This window comes from Microcaecilia unicolor, chromosome 9 (assembly GCF_901765095.1).
Source record: "Microcaecilia unicolor chromosome 9, aMicUni1.1, whole genome shotgun sequence".
Classification (NCBI taxonomy): Eukaryota; Metazoa; Chordata; class Amphibia; order Gymnophiona; family Siphonopidae; genus Microcaecilia; species Microcaecilia unicolor.
The window spans coordinates 189,603,461-189,626,467 of NC_044039.1; the positions used below are offsets into that span (position 1 = coordinate 189,603,461).

Below are 23,007 nucleotides of genomic sequence, written 5' to 3' on the forward strand. Positions count from 1 at the left end.
GCGATGCTAACATTAGGCCTTGTGTCTTTTCTGTTTTCAGCTTTAGTTGGAAAGCGTCTGCCCATGAGTTCATAATTTGGAAGCTGCAATTTAAAGATAGGACTTCTATTTATGCGGTCCGATTTAACCGCTGATCTTACACAGTCTGGCACTGAATAAACGCACCTAACCAGATAATTTGCATGACATAACTGGTGTAGCAGAAAGTGCTAACTGTGAATATTCAATGGGAGATAATTGGCTATCTCCAGCTGAATATTCATGGTTAGCCGCAAAAGCACGATTTAACTAGCCAGCAGCTGTTTCCGAATGGTTAAATAGCGCTGAATATCGGCGGGGCATTTCCTGGTTGAGGCTGTGGTGGGTGTGGGCCCCAATACTGCAATGCAAACAGTGTCCCCTTCTCCTAGTGTGACATGTTGCTGTATCCGTGGACAAAAAAGTTTTTTGTTCAAGTCCTTTTATTTTACAAACTTTATTGGCAGAAAGCAAAGTTGGTACAGTGAGGGTAGTTTGATAAAGGATTTTTTCATTGTAAAGTCCATTTAACCCGATATAAGGATTTAAAAAAAAATTACCTAGGAGTTACTCATGTAAAAGTAGACGCAGTGCCAAGAAGGTGCAGACTTTTATGTGACCCATGTGCAGATACGGGGGGCAGAGTTTGGGCAGAGTTGCGGTTTAAACATGGGGGTTATTGTATAACAAGGTGTCTCTATTTAGGCACTCCAAGGCTGGGCAGGGAGCACATACTCTATATAGGCATCTATGCATCTCGATTCTGGTATAGAATACTGGCGTAAACCTGTATTGGTGTGCCTAAATTTAGATGAACCCGGAAAGAAAATGGCGAACTTTAGTTAAAGCACTATATCCCTGAGAAAGCCTGAGGGTGAGACGGGCCTCGTTGGGTACAGATAAGTGTGCTGCACGTTTAATGTTTTACATATAAAGGTAACAGGAAATAAAAATAAAACATAATGAAAACAATTGTTTGGCTGAAGAATAAATTTGGAGGCGAGGGGTTTTTGCCAACGATAGATTGAGGTCTACTGGGAAGAGCCCCATGAGAGCTTTTACAGAGCACAAGGGGAGCGTTCCGTAGACTGGTCCGCTGTATTACCACGGACCTCTGAGGCTTTTACCCTTTCTTTTCAAACGAGCTGTTTGGTATGTGGATTATCCACTTAAGGATGACGATAAATTAAGATGTGATCATTTACATCAGGTCAGTGGCAGGTGTTAACGGACACATGTTCAGCCAGTCCAGGTTTTACTTCCATTGCTTTCAATGGATGTAAAATCCGGACTGGCTCAATCTGTCCTCTTTTTTTTCTGGAGCCATATGGTAACCCTAGTTTCACCTAAGAACACCATGCAATGTGCACAACTTATACCCAGGTGCATAACGAGGGCGGGAGGTGGGAGAGGTCAGCCCCGGGTGCACGCTGCAGGAGGAGTGTAAGGAGCAGCCGCATAGCTGTCGTCTCTACCAGTTCCCTGCCCTGGAACAGGAAGTGACGGCAGAGGGAGCAGGGAACCAGCGGCTCCCAGCACCCCAGCTGGTAAGAAGAATGCACCCGGGGGAAGGGGCTTGGAGCTGATGCACCCGGGGAGGGGGGGGGGGGGGTTCAGCGGTGATCTTCCATGGGTGGCAGTCGACCAAGGAACACCACTGCTTATACCCCCAGATATTCAAAAGCATTTAACTGGCCAGGATTGGCACTTGCCCTGTGACCAGGCTATCTGTGAATTTTCAGCAGGACATAGTGTATATTAAAACTTTAAACATAGCTAGCTGGCCATGACCTGCTGAAAATTCGTAGTTAGTGGCTAGTGGCTAGCCAGTTAAATCATGCTATATATCCGGCCTATCCGCCGAGTTTCAGCGCACGTTTGATGGCCATGTTTGGCTGCGTTAAAAGCAGGCCTGTTTTTCGCTGGCTCAAACTTACCGGCTAGTGTTGAGTATCAGTTTGGCTGGTTAAGTTTGAACCAGCCAAAAATAAACTCTGCAATTTCCTGCGTCCCAGCTTTGCGGAAAGCAGGAAGTTGCAGAGTAGGCGGGACGCACCTGAGAAGAGGCTCCGACGACGCGCGCTGGCAGAAGGCTGGCTATGGGAATCGCCGGTGCTGGAGGGAGAATGGCGCTTCAGGTCAGTAAAAATGACCAGAACTGACCATGTGCAGGGGGCTGTCGGGGGGGGGGGGGGGGTAGTGGGTGGAGGGGAAATGCGGTGGCGGCAGGCGGGTGGGCTGACGGGGGGTGGTAGCGGGTGGAGAGGAAATGCGAGGCCTGTGCCCACCCAGTCCACCTGGTTAGCCGTGGCTTAGTAAAGGGAGGGGGGTCAAACAAGCGCAGTATGTGCTCCATTACTCGGAAAAAAAAGTAAAAGGGCCCCTTAGTCATTGAAAACAAAACAAAAATTATGACATGAACGGTCATAGAATCTGGGATCAGGGAAGCTTCATAGAGGTCGTTTCTTTGAGTGTTACATAGAATTGCACTGGATTTTCTGTTGATCAGTCATACATTACTAACTGTATCTGATATCCTGAAATGACAATGTTTACAAATCTATGTAAGCCACATTGAGCCTGCAAATGTGGGATACAAATGCAATAAATAATAATAATAATAATAATTCCAATTTGCCTCACTAACACCACAGACTCTTGGCCCTATTAGATAAAAAAAAAAAGCCATACTAAAATATCTAATGTGCTTTTCTTATGTGTTCAGGAGGATATAAGACGCAAACTGAACAGCATCCTCAACAACAAAATCAAATTATTAAGCAACTCCCCAGGAGATATCCTGCCTTATCACTTCAGTGAAATTATTCAGGTAAGCTGAAACCAAACAATGCTTGAAATTCACTGAACACAAATCAGGCCAAATTTGGCCAGGACCGAGCTTTTAAACACATCCACTTGGACACAGACAAATTTTCAGCCAAACCTAGACACTCAGGGGCCGATACTCAAAGCTCACAGGGCTTGTAGTGTACTGTTTTGACAGGTTTCTCAGCTGGTTTTGCATGTACATTATTGTGCTCTTAACCCTCAAAGGGTTTTGGCACTGCTTTTACTGTTCATAAAAGCAGCGTCCAAAAACGAGTTGCAAATGTAAAAAAGAGCATTCCATGCAATGCACAGAAGAGAGTGCCTACCTGTAATGTTCAAAATATTCTAGCAGGTCTGAGTTGGCGTTGCTTGTGAAAGGGCAGCTTCTTGGTGGTCTGCATTTTTTAATATTATCTGCACTTTTCATGTGTGTATCATGTGCATGTATGTTCCACCTGTAACATTAAAAAAGAAAAGTGTTCTGGTTGCCGAACACAAAATACAACAACACACAACAACAAAAAAAACAATAAAAAGACAACAACAAAAAAAATAACCAACAAGAATCATCCATGAATGTGCGCATATGACGCACACTTTTATGGCACTTGTTGAAAATAAAAAGCAGTTATTCTTATTTTTCAAGTCAGGTTCTCTTTTTATTTTCTCTTGTTTTGTATTTTATTTTATTTCCACTTTTTTTCTGTGTAATGGAGCATTGTAATGGAGCACATACTGCACTTGTTCCCCCCCCCCTTCCCTGTTCCTCTGGCCTGGGTATGCACAGAACATTGACGTTTACCGTGCAACTTTTCTGCGCATGTGCCAGGTGCTCTCCCTACTGAACTTCATGCAGACTTTCCACGCATCTCATTTGATTGTGATTTCCTTTGAGCATCAATTGCTATTCCTTGTTTGATATGTTCAGCCGTGGCTATAAATGCACATGGCTGTTAACGACAACCTTTGAGCATTGGCCCCTCAGATTTTCAGCTGTAAATTTGTCTAAATCTAGGCATGTTGGAAATGTAGGGGGGAAAGTTATCAACATGGGCTATCATTAAGGGGGGAAGTTATCAGTGTAAGCTATTGTTACATGTCTTAATGATACCCCCATGTTGATTACTTCCCCCCAGGGTCTCATTGCATAAAATAGGATCGATACTAAAATAGTACTAGTTAGTGGTAAAATAGCATGTCTTAACTGTAGCTCGTATTACACCCCTTAGGAGCTTAAATTAAGAGTACCGTATTTTTCGGACTATAAGACGCACTTTTTTCCCCCCCAAATTTGGGAGGAAAATGGGGGGTGCGTCTTATAGTCCGAAGGTAGAGATTTCCCTCCCTCCAAGTTCGGGATCGCCCCCCCGGCCCTGTCACCACTTCTTCCTACTCACGGGCTCGCGATCTTCCCTGGTGGTCTAGTGACGTCTGGGCAGGAAAGAGCCCCTCTTTCCTGCCCAGCGCGCTGCTCTCCGTCCTCCTGTATGCTGCCTGACAGTCTCGTCGAGATTCAAAATGGCCGCCGAGACTTCAATTCTCGGTGGCCATTTTGAATCTCGCCGAGACCGTCAGGCAGCATACAGGAGGACGGAGAGCGCGCTGGGCAGGAAAGAGGGGGCTCTTTCCTGCCCAACGTCACTAGACCACCAGGGAAGATCGCGTGACGTGAGTAGGGAGAAGTGGTGACAGGGCTGGGGGGAGGGCGATCCTGAACTTGGAGGGAGGGATTTGGACAGGACGCACCGGAGCACCTTGGTTTTAGAGGAGGGAAAAAGGAAAATTTTTTTTCCCCTATTTCCCTCCTCTAAAACCTAGGTGCGTCTTATGGTCCGGTGCGTCTTATAGTCCGAAAAATACGGTATATATTCACGGTAGCGTTGTTAGCTTGCGGTAGAAATCAGCTGGCTGTCCTGAGCACTTTGTCCAGAAAACTCTAACAGCCTATCCCTTCTTAGGAACTTCACCCCTATGGTTCACTGCTCAGGGTGTCCCCTAGTCCACCCTACTTGGGGCTGGTTCTTTTTCTCCTTTACGCACTAACTGAATGGTGATGCAGGACCTTGTCAATAGGATCCATGCTAGTGTCTGGTTGGGAGAAAAGAGACCGAAAGACCAAAGGCGCTTTCCCTCTAGCTTGGGTCCCAGGCTAGAAGAAAGCTAGACTTTTTATCTCATTATGCTGTTTCCTGGGCAGTTCCACCTCCGAAAGGGCACGAAAGAGAAAATTCATTATCAGCTGCAGGGGCTTTAGTGTCTCCTGGGTCATATTGACTATATATATCCTCTTGTTTTCCATTTACCTTATATATTTGTGGAATATATTTGTGAAAATGATATAAAGTGATCAACTTACATTGAGTTTTATAAAGCAACACAATGAAGAGGAATAAATAAATTGAATGCTACTGGGAAACAAATCCACTTCATGTACTCTAGTAATAATTTCCCCTAGAATAACAACTTCTCCATCAGTATTTTGTGCAACTAACACTGATATAGTATAGTATTTTTATGTGTTCTTTGGTTTTCACTGGACTGCAGGGGCAGACTGAGAGTGCTCTGTTCCCCCCTCCCCCCTACCGCCGACCCCGCAGCCCTTACCTTTCTCCATGTCCAACATGTCCTCCGATCTCCCTTCTACCCTCCTCATGTCCAGCGTGTCCCTCTGACTCCCCTTTCTCACTTTCTTCCATGCTGCTGCTGAGCGTGCCGCGTCTGCTGCTGCCCGCGGCAGCTCCACAGTTTAAAATGGCGTCTGGGTTCCAAGACATCATTTTGGATATAATTAGACCCTTTGGTCTGTAACATCCAGTGAAAACCTATGAGCACATAAAAATATTATATCATTTTAGTTGCACGAATACTGACGCAGAAGTTGTTATATTCTATGGGAGTTTTATAAAATGCCTTGTAAAAGTTTTCACAGCTTTGTTCATTTTTCACATTCTTCTCACAATTCCCCATACCCCTTCTAGGCACTTGAGGTCCCTGGACTCAAGTGCTTTGCAGCAGAAAGTGGGCGGGTGCAAAATGCTTTGTTGGACAAAAACATGGCGCATGTTCCTTCAAAGATTAAAAACGTTATCAGATCCTCAATCTCGTTAAAGCCCCAATCAGAGGACAGCGGAAAGTGGGCAGGTGATTTACACAGCATACTCCGCACTTTCAATGTGAAAGAACAATTACAGAACTGGGCAAAAAAGTAATTATGAAAAATAAATCGAAAAGTCTTGACTTCATAACTCTTCACATCTTTTATCATAGAGCCCACCTGTTTTCAATCACTGTAGTTGAGATAAGTACATATAAGTAATACCATACTGGGAAAAGACCAAGGGTCCATCGAGCCCAGCATCCTGTCCACGACAGCGGCCAATCCAGGCCAAAGGCACCTGGCAAGCTTCCCAACGTACAAACATTCTATACATGTTATTCCTGGAATTGTGGATTTTTCCCAAGTCCATTTAGTTGCGGTTTATGGACTTGTCCGTTAGGAAACCGTCCAACCCCTTTTTAAACTCTGCTAAGCTAACCACCTTCACCACTTTCTCCGGCAACGAATTCCAGAGTTTAATTATACGTTGGGTGAAGAAAAATTTCTCAGATTTGTTTTAAATTTATTACACTGTAGTTTCATCGCATGCCCCTAGTCCTAGTATTTTTGGAACGCGTGAACAGACGCTTCACATCCACCTGTTCCACTCCACTCATTATTTTATATACCTCTATCATGTCTCCCTCAGCCGTCTCTCTCCAAGCTGAATACCCCTAGCCTCCTTAATCTTTCTTCATAGGGAAGTCGTCCCATCCCCGCTATCATTTTAGTCGCCCTTCGCTGCACCTTTTCCAATTCTACTATATCTTTCTTGAGATGCGGCGTTGTTTCAAATACTTGTGGATGAATGATTAAATTAAGAAGCTTAGCAACTGTATTGAAGCTGTGGAAAATTGGGCCAGATCTACATGACCTAAAGTTGGACAAAGATAAAACTAAGCTATTATGGTTGTGTAATTCATATGGAATGATTCCAGAGTCCTTATTGAATTCAGGCTTGTCGTTACAGGTTGAAAGCTGTTCTTCAGTTCTGGGGTTTATTTTACACACTAACCTTACCTTTAAGCCCTGATTCTTTCACACTTGGATTGCTGTAACGTTCTGTATTCCGATATCACAACTAAACTGATCACAAAATTTTAGACATTAGAAAATATTATGCACAAATGATTTTTGGATTTCACAAACGTGAGGGGGTTACTCCTTTGCTAATTCAGGGGCCCATTTACTAAGGTGCACCCAAAAGTGGCCTTCGCTGGTGTAGGATGCGTGGTGGTCCATTCCCTGAGCGCGCCTGGAAAAAAAAGGATTTTTATGTTTAAATCTTTTTATTAAATGCTCAAATAAACAATGTTCAACATTGAGACACACATATATTCATATTACATAAGATCTGTTACAGGTCAAAGTAATCCTGATCATAACTCTGAGCTCTCTTGGTTATATTGAAACCGTTCTCTCTGTCTTAGTCTTTTATTCTTTCTCTACTGATTCTAAGCTCTACTTCGGTTACATTCTCTTTTCAGGTATGTACATGTCTGAGTCCAGGTTCTTATATTAGTTCTCTCTATGGCTCTTGCTTCGTCTCTATTACCCATTCTACTTATTTATTCAACCCATTAACATCAATGTAAATAACTCAACTTGAATTAGCGTTTCCTTTTTACTCATATGTGCACAACTTTTAAAATCTACTACATTGGTTACAATCTTGATTTTTCTATTTCCTTTTTCCCCTTTTTCCCCCCCCCCCTCATTTCCCTTCCCCCCTCTCTCGTTACCTTTCCCTCCCTCTTCTTGGTTATTGGGTTTGTTTAGTCCTTAACCAAAGCGCCTTCGCTCCCCTTCCCAAAACCTCCAACTCTGTCTGTTCTTGTTCTCTGTTCCACCGTCTTCTTCATCCTCCCCCTTTAGAAGTTTATCAGGTAACTGCGGGCTGCTTGCGGGAGCGTGTTTAAAAGGGGACTCCAACACGCTTCAAATTTCTTCCCTTCTATCGATTCCCAGTTCTTCACGCCCATCCGTTCTACTCTCATCAACATCAACATTCGTGTTCTCCACTGTTGTCTGATTGGTGGCCTGGGCGAGAGCCATTCGGCCAGAATAACTTGCTTAGCAATTATAACCGTCTTTGAAGCCAATTCTGTATATCCTCTCTGTGTTGGTTTGCTTAGTCTGAAATGACCAAAGAGAATCGCCACATCATAAATCAAAGTGAATTCCACAATTGTGATACATAAGCGAGCAATCCTTTCCAAAATTCCACCATAAGTACATAAGTACATAAGTAGTGCCATACTGGGAAAGACCAAAGGTCCATCTAGCCCAGCATCCTGTCACCGACAGTGGCCAATCCAGGTCAAGGGCACCTGGCACGCTCCCCAAACGTAAAAACATTCCAGACAAGTTATACCTAAAAATGCGGAATTTTTCCAAGTCCATTTAATAGCGGTCTATGGACTTGTCCTTTAGGAATCTATCTAACCCCTTTTTAAACTCCGTCAAGCTAACCGCCCGTACCACGTTCTCCGGCAACGAATTCCAGAGTCTAATTACACGTTGGGTGAAGAAAAATTTTCTCCGATTCGTTTTAAATTTACCACACTGTAGCTTCAACTCATGCCCTCTAGTCCTAGTATTTTGGATAGCGTGAACAGTCGCTTCACATCCACCCGATCCATTCCACTCATTATTTTATACACTTCTATCTATCTCCCCTCAGCCGTCTCTTCTCCAAGCTGAAAAGCCCTAGCCTTCTCAGCCTCTCTTCGTAGGAAAGTCGTCCATCCCCACTATCATTTTCGTCGCCCTTCGCTGTACCTTTTCCAATTCTACTATATCTTTTTTGAGATACGGAGACCAGTACTGAACACAATACTCCAGGTGCGGTCGCACCATGGAGCGATACAGCGGCATTATAACATCCGCACACCTGGACTCCATACCCTTCCTAATAACACCCAACATTCTATTCGCTTTCCTAGCCGCAGCAGCACACTGAGCAGAAGGTTTCAGCGTATCATCGACGACGACACCCAGATCCCTTTCTTGATCCGTAACTCCTAACACGGAACCTTGCATGACGTAGCTATTCGGGTTTCTTACCCACATGCATCACTTTGCACTTGTCAACATTGAACTTCATCTGCCACTTGCATGCCCAATCTCCCAGTCTCGCAAGGTCCTCCTGTAATCGTTCACATTCCTCCTGCGACTTGACGACCCTGAATAATTTTGTGTCATCGGCGAATTTAATTACCTCACTAGTTATTCCCATCTCTAGGTCATTTATAAATACATTAAAAAGCAACGGACCCAGCACAGACCCCTGCGGGACCCCACTAACTACCCTCCTCCACTGAGAATACTGGCCACGCAATCCTACTCTCTGCTTCCTATCTTTCAACCAGTTCTTAATCCATAATAATACCCTACCTCCGATTCCATGACTCTGCAATTTCTTCAGGAGTCTTTCGTGCGGCACTTTGTCAAACGCCTTCTGAAAATCCAGATATACAATATCAACCGGCTCCCCATTGTCCACATGTTTGCTTACCCCCTCAAAAAAATGCATTAGATTGGTGAGGCAAGACTTCCCTTCACTAAATCCGTGCTGACTTTGTCTCATCAGTCCATGTTTTTGTATATGCTCTGCAATTTTATTCTTAATAATAGCCTCCACCATCTTGCCCGGCACCGACGTCAGACTCACCGGTCTATAATTTCCCGGATCTCCTCTGGAACCCTTCTTAAAAATCGGAGTAACATTGGCTACCCTCCAGTCTTCCGGTACTACACTCGATTTTAGGGACAGATTGCATATTTCTAACAGTAGCTCCGCAAGTTCATTTTTTAGTTCTATTAATACTCTGGGATGAATACCATCAGGTCCCGGTGATTTACTACTCTTCAGCTTGCTGAACTGACCCATTACATCCTCCAAGGTTACAGAGAATTCGTTTAGTTTCTCCGACTCCCCCGCTTCAAATATTCTTTCCGGCACCGGTGTCCCCCCCAAATCCTCCTCGGTGAAGACCGAAGCAAAGAATTCATTTAATTTCTCCGCTACGGCTTTGTCCTCCCTGATCGCCCCTTTAACACCACTGCTGAGCAGTTCCATATCATGTGACCCAAGGTTGCTCCAGCACAATCACATCTGGGGCATGATCCCCAGGGTGACACACCCATATGAAAAGCTTGTCTGGGCGCTATATATGTCCGCACAGCCAACCTGTACTGCTGTTCCCAGTGTAGTGCAGCTGCAGTGGCGTGCCTCATGGTCAGGATATGTGCTTTTATCTGTGCCTCTGTTACTTTCTGCATCAGATCTGCACTCCACTGCTGCGCTAGTTTTTTGTAATCCAATTCTGCGGCTGTATCTCTGATATACCTGTGGTGAAATGCAAGTGGTACTTCCTGCTGAGCTGCCAGGGAGAATGCATCTGACATTTCTATTTGTACATCCTCCGTTAGATCTTCCCATGGTAAAGAATGTACGTGGTGTTTTAGCTGCTGGTAGTGAAATCTGTCTTTGTCGGGCAATCCATATTCTCTTTGCAATTCCGCAAAGTTCTTAATCTTGCCTTCTGTGGTTAGTACTTGGAGGAGGTATACCACCCCTCGTCACTTCCACTTCTGAAATGTCCCATATATCTGTCCCGGTTCAAAGTCCATATTGCCACATATAGATCGGAAGGGCGTGACTTTGGCGGAAAATTTATGTAGCTTACATATCCATCTCACACTGCTTTTGCAGTGGGCATTATCATTGCATATTTCAAGATTTCTGGAATTACTGTCCCTCCTACGTGTAGATAATTTGTGAAATGCCACCTTGGTTCCAGCTGTAATTCCAGATCTGTGTTAGAAAATTCTGTCGTCCCCCTGAACCAGTCATTGATGTGGCGCATTCCACTGGCCACCGTCAAATGCCTCACACTTAACAATCCTAGGCCCCCATATTCAACTGGGATGGTTAATGTAGCTACTGGTATGCGTGGTTTCCTCCCTCGCCACAGAAAACGTTGCACCAACTGATTTAGTTTCTGTTCGTCTTGTCTCTTCAGGAACAGTGGCAGTGTCTGAAAAACGTACAACCACTTCGGGGTTATACACATAAGTAATAAGTACATAGTACATAAGTAATGCCATACTGGGAAAAGACCAAGGGTCCATCGAGCCCAGCATCCTGTCCACGACAGCGGCCAATCCAGGCCAAGGGCACCTGGCAAGCTTCCCAAACGTACAAACATTCTATACATGTTATTCCTGGAATTTTGGATTTTTCCAATTCCGTTTAGTAGCGGTTTATGGACTTGTCCTTTAGGAATCCGTCCAACCCCTTTTTAAACTCTGCTAAGCTAACCGCCTTCACCACTTTCTCCGGCAACGAATTCCAGAGTTTAATTACACGTTGGGTGAAGAAAAAGTTTCTCCGATTTGTTTTAAATTTACTATACTGTAGTTTCATCGCATGCCCCCTAGTCCTAGTATTTTTGGAAAGCGTGAACAGACGCTTCACATCCACCTGTTCCACTCCATCATTATTTATATACCTCTATCATGTCTCCCCTCAGCCGTCTCTTCTCCAAGCTGTATAGCCCTAGCCTCCTTAGTCTTTCTTCATAGGGAAGTCGTCCCATCCCCGCTATCATTTTAGTCGCCCTTCGCTGCACCTTTTCCAATTCTACTATATCTTTCTTGAGATGCGGCGACCAGAATTGAACACAATACTCAAGGTGCGGTCGCACCATGGAGCGATACAATGGCATTATAACATCCTCACACCTGTTTTCCATACCTTTCCTAATAATACCCAACATTCTATTCGCTTTCTTAGCCGCAGCAGCACACTGAGCAGAAGGTTTCAGTGTGTTATCGACGACAACACCCAGATCCCTTTCTTGGTCCGTAACTCCTAACGTGGAACCTTGCATGATGTAGCTATAATTCAGGTTCTTTTTTCCCACATGCATCACCTTGCACTTGCTCACATTAAACATCATCTGCCATTTAGCCGCCAGTCTCCCAGTCTCGTAAGGTCCTCTTGTAATTTTTCACAATCCTGTCGCGATTTAACGACTTTGAATAACTTTGTGTCAGCAAATTTAATTACCTCGCTAGTTACTCCCATCTCTAAATCATTTATAAATATATTAAAAGCAGCGGTCCTAGCACGGACCCCTGAGGAACCCCACTAACTACCCTTCTCCATTGTGAATAATGCCCATTTAACCCCACTCTCTGTTTCCTATCCTTCAACCAGTTTTTAATCCACAATAGGACATTTCCTCCTATCCCATGACCCTCCAATTTCCTCTGTAGCCTTTCATGAGGTACCTTGTCAAACGCCTTTTGAAAATTCAGATACACAATATCAACCGACTCCCCCTTTGTCCACATGTTTGTTCACTCCTTCAAAGAATTGAAGTAAATTGGTCAGGCAAGATTTCCCACACAAAAGCCATGCTGACTCGGTCTCAGTAATCCATGTCCTCGGATGTGCTCTGTAATTTTGTTTTTAATAATAGCCTCTACCATTTCCCCGGCACCGACGTCAGACTCACGGTCTATAATTCCCGGATCTCCCCTGGAACCTTTTTTTAAAAATGGGCGTTACATTGGCCACCTTCCAATCTTCCGGTACCACGCTCGATTTTAAGGATAAGTTGCATATCACTAGCAGTAGCTCCGCAATACACATATTGTATAAGGCTATCCGCCCTAATAGTGAGATAGGCAGGGGTCCCCACATGCCCAATCTGTCTTCTGTCTCTTTTAGCAGTTTAACTACATTTATGTTATATAATTGTCTGAGATCTGCCGGTACCTTACCCCTAGGTATGTTATGGGTTCTTCCGTCCACTGTAATGATTGCGTACCTGTCCACATCTCCACCCCTTCTGCGCCCACCGGAAGAACACAAGATTTCGTGATGTTTAGCTTAAACCCTGAGATTTCCCCAAACCTCTGTACTTCCTGTAATAAACAGCCCAGGGAGTGTGCTGGGTCAGTTAATACCAATAACAGGTCATCTGCGTAGGCCAGCACTTTTATTTGCCGGCCCGCCACTGTAACTCCCTGTATTTCTTGATTGGCCACAATAGTTCTTAATAGTGGTTCTAATGCCAGTACAAATAGGAGTGGGGAGAGCGGACAACCCTGTCTAGTTCCTTTGCTAATCCGAAATCATTGCCCTTCCCCCATTGACTATTACACTGGCTCTCGGGTATTATATAATGATTTTATTACCTCCCTAAACCATCCCGTGATTCCCATTCTTGCCAGGTACTTGTTCCAAGTATTCCCAATTGACGTGGTCAAAGGCCTTTTCGGCATCCAAGCTAGTATCCACACCGGTATTTTTTTTGTCTTGCATACCGACAAGGCCACCAAGTAGCTTTCTAACATTGTTGTACTGCCCGCCTTCTCCGAATAAACCCTACTTGGTCTTGGCCCCACCAGGTCAGGGAAGTATTGCGCCAAACGTTCTGCCATAATTTTTGCTAATAATTTGACTTCTACGTTCAGCAGTGAGATGGGCCTGTAGGACCCTGGTCTTTCTGGTGACTTGCCCGCCTTTGGAATCAATGTTATATATGCTACATTTGGCATATGCGGGTTAGTTCTCCCATCTCAATCACTTCTTCATAATAAGCTAGTAGATGAGCTTGTGCCTGCGGTGGTATTAGTTTATAATACTCCCCTGATAGCCCATCTGGACCTGGGCTGATCTTAATTTTAACTCTTTTATTGCCTTCTGTAATTCTACTAATGTTAATGGCAAATTTAAGCCTTCCCGCTGTTGCTGAGTAATCTGTGGTATCCTAACGTTTCTCAAATAATCATTTAAAGCTGTCTCTGATAATTGTGTTTGGTAGTGTACAGAGTCTGAAAATATTCAGTGAAGACTTGGGTTATTTCTTTAGGGTTGCTGGTTAACCTACCCTGACTGTTACCGTATTGTGGTCACTGTCCTAGAACCCCCCCATCCTTTAATTACTCCTGCCAACAAGCGTCCCGATTTATTCCCAAATCTATGGAGTCTGTATTTATAGTATAGAGCCGATCTATTTTCAATTTCATGTAGTTTAGTATTTAAGGCAATTTGCAGTGACTTTCACTGTGTCTAGATTTACCTTGGTGAATTATGGGTATATCTATTCTGAGCTTTTTTCAATCTGGATTCTAATAACAGGATTCCTGCTGCTCTACTTTTATTCTTTTTGCTGCAATATGCCAAGATTTCCTCCCTCAAGACCGCCTTGACGCTTCCCAGAAGAGGACTGGTTGCGTCTGAACATGTTGTCTATTGTTCTGGGCGTAGCCTTCCCATTTTCATATGTAAATATTTGATAAATTTCTCATCCGTATATAAGTATGCCGGGAATCTCCACCCTCTCCCACTTTGGTTATCTGCTTGCAGCTCCAAATCTATCCATACGGCCGCATGATCTGATATTTCTTCCGGCCAATGGTTGCCCCTATTAAATGCGGTAGTGTTAAACTGTCTATCAAAATATAATCCAACCTACTTAATGTGTCGTGGGCTCTAGACCTATGAGAATACTCTCTTTCAGTCGGGTGCAATGTTCTCCATGCGTCGATCAAGTTAAGTGTTTTAGAAAACGACCCTAATTCTCTAGCCCTTGTGCCTAGGTGATGGGAAGAGTCTCTGTTTGAGCAATCCATTTGAGGGTTAAACACTAAATTAAAATCTCCCACCACTACCAATCTTTTGTTATTATATTTAGCACATTTGGCCATCAGGGACCTCAGGAATGAGGGGTCATGAATGTTCGGCCATAGACTGTATAGAATAAGTTCCATACCGGATAGCCATATTTTTAATATTAAATATCTCCCGTCTTCCCCAGAGTCCTCCCGGGAGGCCTTATATGTTAATCCTTTTCAAATAAAATTGCAATCCCTCCTTCTTCCCGAGGGCCCTCCAAGGAAAACACCTACCCACCCAGCTCCTCTTCAACTTGGCATGTTCTAGGTCTGATAAATGTGTTTTCTTGCAGACACGCTATGTCGCGTTATGACGCTCAGGGCCGTTAGGATTTTAGCTCATTTGATCGGGGAGTAATCCCCCCGACGTTCCAGGTTGTTAATCTAACCGGCATGGTGATCTCTTGTGGTTGGTTTATCTGCTAATTCTGCTACCCGTGTTTCCCCCTCATATGTTCTATTTGGAGTCCGCTTAACCCGTTGTTTACCCCTATCTTTTCCCTTTGTCTATCCTTACTATTTCTTTCCCCCCCATATTCTCTATCTCCTTATTCCTCCCCCACCCCCTCCCGCTTTCTTCCCCCCCTCTCTATTAAACCCCCCTTCTCTCGCTCCAGGTCTAGCCTGTCTGTGGAGAAGTGACCCCCTAGGCACATGAGGCCCCTGCCCATTCTGTCCAATGTACCTTTTCTCTGGTGCCTTACTGAATCGCGTTGCCACTAGATTTTTTCTAGTAAGCCTTCTTCCAGCGCTGCTTTCTTTGCTTCTGTCACCGTTTTAAATGATTTCCACTGACCCTGGATTAACATCCGCAGAGTTGCTTTGAATTGGAGGGAAAACCTTATGCCTTTATTCACAAGTGCAGAGCATAACGGGTGGTACTGTCGCCTCCGCAGTTGCACCTCAGTCGAGAAATCTTGAAAAATTAATACTTTGTGCCCATCATGTGTCAAAGAGTCCCTCCGCATCCTGAATCCCTGCAAAATCTCCATCCGATGCCTGTAGTTTAGTATCTTGGCTATAATTACTCGCGGGCGCGCTTGTTCTTCAGCCTGCGTCCCACGCGGTGAGCTCGTTCTACTACGAACGGCCCCATGGTGTCTGTTAATGCTAGTTCTTTGGCTAGCCATGTTTCAAGCCAGGTGGTTAAATTCTTTTCAGGAATAGTTTCTGGTATCCCCACCAACCGTATATTGCTCCTCCTGGAGCGATTTTCTAAATCCTCTAATTTGTTGTGGTATCGTGGAGCTGTTTCGTGAGAGTGGCTATGTCTGGGCCATATCCGCACCCTTCATCTTCCAGGGCCGACACTCGGGTTTCGAAGGTCCCCCATTCGAATGCCCACTCCATCTAGCCTTGTATTAAGTTCTTCCAACTTGTGCTCTACTGCCGCCCATTTCGGGTCCCATGCCTTCGCTACTGCCATCGTGATTTGCTGGAGTTGTGCTTCCGAAAAGCCTTCCGTTTGCGGAGTGGGTATTTCCGCCATCTTGGTCTCCTGCGCGTTCGTCTTTATTTTCTCTTTTTTTTGCCGATTTTTGTGCCATCGCTAATGGAGACCTGCTGAGGATTTGTCCATAAATTACCCCACTTTCCGCGAGATCTGACTTTGGGCACCTTCCGATTAGTTTAAATTTTTGGGCAGGGGTCTCAGAGCTCGAGCCACACGCTGCTTGCTGCTCAGCTCATGTCCGACGGAAGTCCTAAAAAAAAAAAGGATTTTTTAAAAATGTGCCGTAAAATGGATGTGCGGCAAAATGAAAAGTGCACGTCCATTTTCGGCCTGAGACCTTACGGCCACCTATTGACTTAGCAGTAAGGTCTCTGTGCTAACTGGGCAGTAAGCGTCCAGCAGCATAATTCCAGTTACCACAGGGTAAGTGCCACGTGGCAGAAAATAGGAAATATTTTCTACTGTGTGTTTTGGGCGCGCACCAAAAATGGAATTACTGCCCGGGGGCAGCAGTAGCTGGGCAGTAGTGCCAATTTGACACATGTTGGACACGCATAGGCGCCTACGCACCTTTGTAAAAGGCCTCCTCAGTTACACTGGCTGCCAGATTTTGCAGGACTTGGCCAGAATATTTGTAGAATTAGTTTCTTTTCCTAGTAACGTTAGATCTTTTTCTCTGGGTACCGTTTAGTTTCCTACTTCTAAAGATGTGCACACTTTAAGAATTTGTTTTTAAGTTCTTGCTGCTATCAAGATGTTTTATGTTGGAATTCGTGTATTAATTCTTATTTCTGCTTTCGTCGTGTTGTTAAAACATTTTGTATTAAAAAAATTCTTACGTTAATTACCGTATGTGCTATTTTATCGATTTCCTTGTACCATCCCAGTTAAATGTACTGGTTCTTGTTGTTTTTATATTATTGTCTAATCTGCTTTGTACCTCCGGGGATTCAATGGAGTATAAATACCAGATTAGATTAGAAATTCATTTTAAATAACTTTAAACATGTGAAACATAGGACTGCTGATAGAACTTCAGAATAAAGTTATTCAAATGGGGGGGGGGGGGGGGGTGCTTGGATGGTGTAGCCAAATTTGAGATATGAGGGGTGAAGAGCAGGAGATGCCTTGGCAGGAGAGGCCAAGCTTGGAGTAGGTGTGGGGGGGAGCATAGTGGGGGTGGGGGGGGGAGAGAGAACTAGGAGAGTGCCACAGCAGAATTCAGGAGAAAAAAACTATTGGGGTAGGAGCAGTGTTGCCAGGTGGGCGGTTTTACCGCCCAATTGGGCGGTTTTCCGCGACCCGCTGCGGGAAATTTTTGCCCGCGGCGGGTCGTGGTTTTTTGGGCTTCTTTTTTTCTTTTCTGCGGTTTTTTCGGCCGCGGGGGGCGGGGTTAGTGACGTTTTGGGCGGGGTTAGTGACGTTATGGGCGGGGCCGATGGCGGGGGAGGCGGGGCGGTGACGGGGGAGGTGGGGCCGATGATGGCCGGGGGCGGGGTTGATGACGGCGGGGGCGGGGTGATGACGCGAGGGTGGGGGTGTCAGGGGCGGGGTTTGAGTTTGGGGGGTTTTGGGCTGTTTTTAGGCTGGATTGGGTGGGAAAAAATTTTCCACCTGGCAACCCTGGGTAGGAGTGAGTGCATGGGGAATTGAGAGAGAACTATAGGGTGGTTGTGCAAGGGAGTGTTGAAAAGAGATGGGGGGGGGGATCTGAGAGAGAGCTGTATTGGGGTAAGTCAGTGCCTTGGGGGTTGTGAGCAAATTATGGAGGTAAACGCGTATGCCATGCAGGGTCTGAGATAGTTCAATGTTATGTAGGTGTAGGGGGCAGGAATTTGAGATGATGGAACGAGGAGGTGGTAAGAGAGAGAAAGTGCTGGGAAGAAGTGTGTGTCAAGAGGGTATCAGAAAAGGGGAGTGATGGAGAAAGAACTGAGGGTCTTTATTTGCACCCTGGAGAAAAGGCAGAGAAGACTGAGGGTTGAACCTGTGGGAGGAGAAAGATTGAGGTGTTGTGAGAGGACTTCCAGAGCAGGACAGAACTTCACTGGTAAGCTATTTGCTTGGAAATTGCTTTTAAACTCGGGGAAAGGTAAACTTTAGACATGGGGAAAGCCACTCCATGTCCTTGGGATCAATAGCATGAATCTTGCTACTATTTGGGTTTCTATCAGGTACTTGTGACCTGGATTGGCCACTGTTGGAAGCAGAATACTGGGCTAGATGGACCATTGGTCTGACCAAGTATGGCTATTCTTATGTTCCTAAAAGCCTAAGTAGGCTTTCAAGCAAAGGGCTCCATTTTCTAAGCGTTGGTAAGCCCAATGCGGGCTTACTGCTCGCTATACAGGAAGTACTGCCAGGCTACCACAGCAGCCCAGTGGTACTTTCCCCCCCTACCATGCCATCATTTCCGGCACTACAAAAATGTATTAATTTTTTTAGCGCCGGAGTGTACCTGGCAGTAATCGGGTAGTGCCACGTGCTGCCCAGTTACTGCTGGGATAACACTGGAGCCCTTACCGCCACCTCAGTGGGTGATGGTAAGGACTACCCACTGAAATGGCCACACGGCAAGTACTTCATTTGCCACATGGCCATTTCCTGCAGGAAGGTGAGACTTCCCTTTTATTAGCTGCGGTTAAAGAGGGCCTCGGCGCACGTGTAAAACACGTGCCGACGCCAGCACCAGCCCCCTTTCGCTACACTTGGTAAAGGGGCCTTAGCTGGGGAATGAAACAGTTGTTGGGGGGACGGAGGATGGGAGTGTAGCCAGAGTAGGAAGAAAGCTGGGAGGTGTCAGACCTGGGTCAGGGAGGACCAGACCTCTGTGATGGAGGAATTCTACACAAAAATTATTCACTAAGAATGCAGAATTTTCAAAAAGTTGGTACAGGATTTGAAATATTTTTGTGCAGAATTCCCCCGGAAGTAGCTCAATTAAAGTCTAGACCTTAATCCAACAATCTGTGACAAGACTTTAAGACTGCAGACCACAGATGAGCTCCAGGCAGCCGTAACAGTTTGAGCTATTTTGCCATGAAGAATAGACAAAAACCTGCACCATCCCTCTGTACAAAGTTAGTAGACATCAAACATATAAATGGCAAGTGACCGACTCACCTGCAAATGCGCAGTAGAGACTTCCCTCTCTGTCCCGCCCTCGCGTCAAGACGTGATGACATCAGAGGGCGGAACTGAGAGGGAAACGGAGTCGGACTGTCGGCCGCTGCCGCTGGAGCCTGGAAACGAACATCGCGCGCACCAACCTCCACCCTCCCCCCCATCCCTGCCGCCGCTCCTGCCCCCCTCCATATCGGGCCCCCTGCACTGACCTAACAGTGCCTCTCACCTCCGTGTGGAAGCGCTGCACGGAGACTGGCGCTGAATGGGGTTGGGGACCCCCGCCAGCAAAGGTACCTGGTGGCGGGGGGAGGGGCGGCAGTGCTGGCCGGGGGGGGTCGAAAGTGGTGGGGGGGGGGCGCCGCGGGGGGGGGGGGTTGAAAGTAGAGGGGGCCAGGGCTAAATCTGTGGGGGCCCATGCCCCCATGGCCCCACCTAGCTACGCCCCTGGATGGTAGAGTGTGAAAAATGGTGTGAAGACTTTTAGAAGGCACTGTATATTGTTACTTAGGTCAAAAGATACCCATGGTGGAGTCCTACATGCTGACACCTTGATTTTTCAGAGGTTCCCTTTCAGACATATATTCTGTTGTGCTGAGTAGTCATGCAAAAAAACAACAACAAACAAACAAACAAACAAACCAAAAAACCACATGACCGCGTTGTCAAGGCTGAAAATACCTGAAATCTCATGTACTGTCTACTGCCTAGTGGAAAGGTTGGAGATCTGTGAATGACAGTAATAATATCAATATTTTATGGCTATTTTGATGATATAATTAGTGTGCAGAACCACGTTATATTGTTAATTTCACTCCCCAAGCATTATTAGAAAATCCTGTGCAAATGGAAAAATCTCTTTAGAATAAAGCCTATGAAGACTGAATGAATACAGTTGTGTATCTAAAAATCAGCAGGTTTTTTTTTACTAAGTCTGGGAGAGACATATTTTTTTCTTATTGCAGCACTGTTTTAACACTGGAGAGAAAATGGATATGCAAATGTAGAGCCTGATTTATCAAACTGTTTTCCCCCATTCTTCGCCATCAAGAAAATCTTTTGCTAAATTAAACCCAGTGTTTAGGACTAAAAGACTGGAGGTGCGGAGGGAGAGGTAGGAAGACTGTAACAGCTTGGACCAGGATAGAGTGGAATGGTTTTCAGTCTTTGTATCTCTCTGGTATTCACAGGTATTTGCAACAGCAATAGAGGATGTCCAGGGTATCAGCAGTAATTTAACTAACAACGTTCAAGCTGTGTATCTGGAAGAGTTCCTTCAGTGCATCCACAGGTAGGAGACCCTAGAAACTTTTCAGTACCAGTCAGTTGGTATTTGCAGAGAAAAGATGGCATCAGAGTGCTCATGGGCGTAGTTTGACAGATTCATTTGGGGGAGCAAAGGATGGGGTGTGTCTCTCTCCTGCCGCCACCCCCCCCCCGAGTCTTCCAGTGGCGCCCGGTATCACCCTCCCCCGTCTTCCAGTTCCCCAAGCCACCAGCAGCCTCAGCGAAAGAAGCATGCACGCTGCTTTAGACCTGCCCCGGAGGCCTTTCTCTCTCCTACAGCTTCCCGCCTGCACGGGAACAGGAAGTTGAAGGAGAAAGAAAGGCTTCCGGGGGGCAGGTCTAAAGCAGCGTGCGTGCTGCTTTCTCGCAGAGGCTGCCGGGCCCGGAGGCTCAGGGATTGGAGGATTTATTTATTTATTTTATTTATTGCATTTGTATCCCACCTTTTTCCCACCTATTTGCAGGCTCAAAGTGGCTTACATAGAGGGGCATAATCGAATGCGAACGCCTATGTGTAAGAACGTCCATCTCTGAGAACGGGTCCGTGAAGGGGCGGGCCGAACTGTATTTTCGAAAAAAATGGACATCCATCTTTTTTTTTCGAAAATACATTGGATTAGGGCATGTTTTGAGCTGGGCGTTTTTGTTTTTTAGCGATAATCGAAACCGAAGCGGCCCAGCTCAAAAATGACCAAATCCAAGGCATTTGGTCATGGGAGGGGCCAGCATTGGTAGTGTACTGGTCCCCCTGAGATGCCTCTATGCCAGCCTCAAATATCATACCTAGCTCCATGACAGCAGTATGCAGGTTCCCAGAGCAATTTTAGTTTAGTTGGTGCTGCGCGGGACCCATGCAGAGAGGAAAAATCGGAAGAAAAAAAAAAACAAGCAAGTGCCGTCAGGGACGTCCAAATTAACACGATATCCTTCCCTTTCCATTAAGTCCCTCCAAGTTTGTGTCAGTCAATCACAGCTCGTTTAGCTGACATCGGTGTCAGCTAAACAGCTGTGATTGGCTGACACAAACTTGGAGGGACTTAATGGAAAGGGAAGGACTTCTAAGCACCTGAATAATGTGGTGCAGTGGCTAGAACACTGATCTTTTACTATCGTGTTAATTTAGACGTCCCTGACTGCACTTGCTTGTTTTTTTTTTTTCTTCCGATTTTTCCTCTCTGCATGGGTCCCGCGCAGCACCAACTAAACTAAAATTGCTCCGGGACCTGCATACTGCTGCCATGAAGCTGGGGATGACATTTGAGGCTGGCTTACAAGCTGGAAAAAAAAGTGTTTAACATTCGTGTTTTTTTGGTGGGAGGGGGTTAGTGACCACTGGGGGAGTCAGGGGAGGTCATCCCCGGCTCCCTCTGGTGGTCATCTGGTCATTTAGGGCACTTTTTTGGGACCTGTTCGTGAAAAAAACAGGTCCAACAAAAGTGACCTAAATTCTCTCTAAAAACGCCTTTCTTTTTTCCATTTTCGGCCGAGCGCGCACATCTCTGCTCGGCCGATAACCACACCCCAGTTCCGCCTTCACCACGCCTCCAACACGCCCCCATCAACTTTATTCGTTCCCGCAACGGAGTGCAGTTGGAAATGCCCAAAATCGGCTTTCGATTATACCGATTTGGGCACCCGCATGAGAAAGACGTCTATGTCCTGATTTAGGTCGGAATATAGGCATTTTTCTCTTTCGATTATAAGCTGGATAGTTTTGTTAACACAATTATTCTGGGATGTCAGGTACAATTATTGTTGTATAGAGATTAGTTAAGGGAAGAAGTAAAGAGTAGAAGGAAGGCATTTATTAGGTATAGTAGACAGTAGGTTTTCAGCAGTGGATTAGTAAGGTTCTGGGTTTTCTTTGTATGCTTTGTTGAAGAGATGGGGTGGCAGCTCATTTGGGGGGCCACTGCCCCCCTCACCCCCCCAAACTACGCCCATGACACTGCTGGGCAGTTTCAGGCCTTGGTGGTATTTCTATATTCTAGAACTGAAAACACATGGGGTAATACATTTAGGGGTCCTTTTACTAAGCCACAGTAAAAAGTGGCCTGCGGGAGTGTAGGCGTGGGCTTTGGGCGTGTGCAGAATAATTTTTCAGTGTGCCTGTAAAAAAGGCCTCTTTTTTTCCCCCCGAAAATGGACGTGCGGCAAAATCAAAATTGCCGCGCGCCCATTTTGGGTCTCAGACCTTACCCCCAGCCATAGACCTAGTGGTAAAAAATTTGGGCGGTAATGACCTACGTGCGCCAGATGCCACTTGGCGCATGTTCACTACACGCACCGGCAAATAAAATATTTTTCAGACGCGCGTAGCAGATGCGCACCAAAATGAAATTACTGCAATAGCCACATACATGGTAGTCGGGCAGTAAGTCCATTTTGGCGCGTAGACGCTTACGTGCCTCAGTAAAAGAGGCCCTTTTATTCATACCGTTATTAACACTTGCATTTAAAATCCACTATCAAACTAAGGAGATGAGATGAGGGACTCTAATAGACT

The 23,007-nt window shown here is 45.5% G+C and overlaps 1 protein-coding gene across 2 annotated transcripts in view; it reads left to right on the forward strand.

Annotated features, from left to right (window-relative positions):
• Positions 1 to 23,007, forward strand: part of LOC115478072 (exocyst complex component 3-like) — a 142,551-nt gene that overhangs the window by 92,747 nt on the left and 26,797 nt on the right. The window lies entirely within an intron of this gene.